Source organism: Hylobates moloch, unplaced genomic scaffold, assembly GCF_009828535.3.
Source record: "Hylobates moloch isolate HMO894 unplaced genomic scaffold, HMol_V3 SCAFFOLD_12581, whole genome shotgun sequence".
Lineage (NCBI taxonomy): Eukaryota > Metazoa > Chordata > Mammalia > Primates > Hylobatidae > Hylobates > Hylobates moloch.
Genome location: NW_026664856.1, coordinates 1 through 1,755, shown reverse-complemented (window position 1 = coordinate 1,755; position 1,755 = coordinate 1). Strand labels below are relative to the sequence as shown.

The following is a 1,755-nucleotide window of genomic DNA, read 5'->3' as shown; positions in this document are numbered from 1 at the left end:
AGGATACACATTTTCAAAGACCAGACAAAATTATTTATTTATTTTTGAGGGGAGAGAACAGTTTTATTAACTGGGGATACAGTGGGGTCTTCTCCCTGGGAGGTGGGTTCTTTCACTGGTTACCCCCGCCAGGGCTCCAGGAGGCGCCCTGCGATTCAGTGCTGGGCTCCCCTGGGGGCTGGGCCTTGGAGAAGGCGAACTGTGCAGGGAAGCAGCAGCTGTGGGGTCCTCACTGCCCGCTCCGCCCAGCTGCACCGGGTCTCCTCAGGCTCCCGCTGAGTCTGCGTCTCTGGATGGCAGCGAACCATCCTGCCCAGAACCTTATCCTCACAGCCCAGTTTGACGCAGGTCAGCCATTTCTGCTTCCTCCCCTCGGGCTGGACTTTGCACTTGGGTTTCTTCCAGTCCTTCCTCCTGCCGCTTCTCTGTCTCCCGGAGCTGAAATTCCAGCCTCACAAATGTTCCAGCTGGGAAGGGCGTGTCCAGGGCGCTGTCCACACTGGTCTTCTGGAAATCCCGCTGTACTGGCGGGTGCTTGTAGATTCCTCCAGGGCCACCTGCAGGCCCAGGCGCTGGCCCCCTGAGCTCGGCCCCGCCGGCGCCCCCCCGCGCCCACCCACGGGGCCAGCGAGATCTGCAGCCGTCTCAGGCTTCCCCTTTCACCCCCACCCTGTGAAGCGGGTGTGTGCCCCTCAGTTCTCCAAGCCCGCCAGGAGCCACCTCATCCCCTGCCCCTGGTGGGGGGGGCATGCCAGCAGAACGCTGGGCAGAGGCGAATGAACCGGGAAATGTCCCTTCCTCCACACTGACCTTGGGGTCTGCTGGGTCCTCTCCACTCCCTCCCACCCTGCCCGCGCTGTTCCCTAGGGCCCGCAGTTTCAGCAAAGTTCCCTGCCGTGCTGGGAAGCTGTCCTGTTGCCCATTCTCACCCTTCCTCCTTTTCTGGCCCATTCTCTCTCCCCACTGGGTCTCCGACACGTCCCTCTCTCCTCTTGGCTGTCCTGGAGCCCCTCTTTGCTTCCCCAGCTCAGTCCCCTCTCTGACCGCTTCTCCCTCCCACATCCGACCGAATCTCCTGGCTCCCACCGGGGGACCCAAATTCCCAGGACCCAGGTCAACCACACAAAATTATTTTAAATGGGAAGACTTGAATTCCATTGAATTCATGAAAGCAGGAATCCATCTGGTCATTCTTTAAATAATTTTGAAATGATAATAGCAACTATCAATTCAACGTTTAACCAGAGTTCAGAATACCCACCATTTTACCACAAATAATAAAAAAATCTGTTATAACTAACCAATTCAGTAATTTTCAGGATACGATATTAACATATGAACATCAGGTGCATTTTTTTACAGTAACAACAAAATATCTGAAAAAGGAATAAAGATAATGCCATTTACGATATTATCAAATAGAATGGAATACTTAGGAATGAGTTTAACAAAGAATATGAAAGATCTGCATACTGAAAACTATAAAATGTTGAGGAAAGGAAATGAAGAATACAAAATGGGAAATATATCCTGTATTCATGGATTCTAAAAATATTATTAAAATATCCATACTACACAAAGTGATCTACAGGGTTAAATAAATTTCTATCAAAATTTTAATGCCATTTTAGTAAAAGTGCAGAACAACAATTTTAAAATTAGTATGGAACCACAAAAGACCTCAAACAGCCAAATACTGAGAGGAACAAAAAGGCTGGAAGCCTCCCACTTCCTGATTTCAAACTGTGTTACAAA

The 1,755-nt window shown here is 50.1% G+C and overlaps 1 pseudogene; it reads right to left on the bottom strand.

The window, feature by feature from the left end:
• Nucleotides 1-112: 112 nt before the first annotated feature.
• LOC116465862 (retinoic acid receptor responder protein 2-like) lies at nt 113-1,062 on the bottom strand (annotated as a pseudogene).
• Nucleotides 1,063-1,755: the final 693 nt, after the last annotated feature.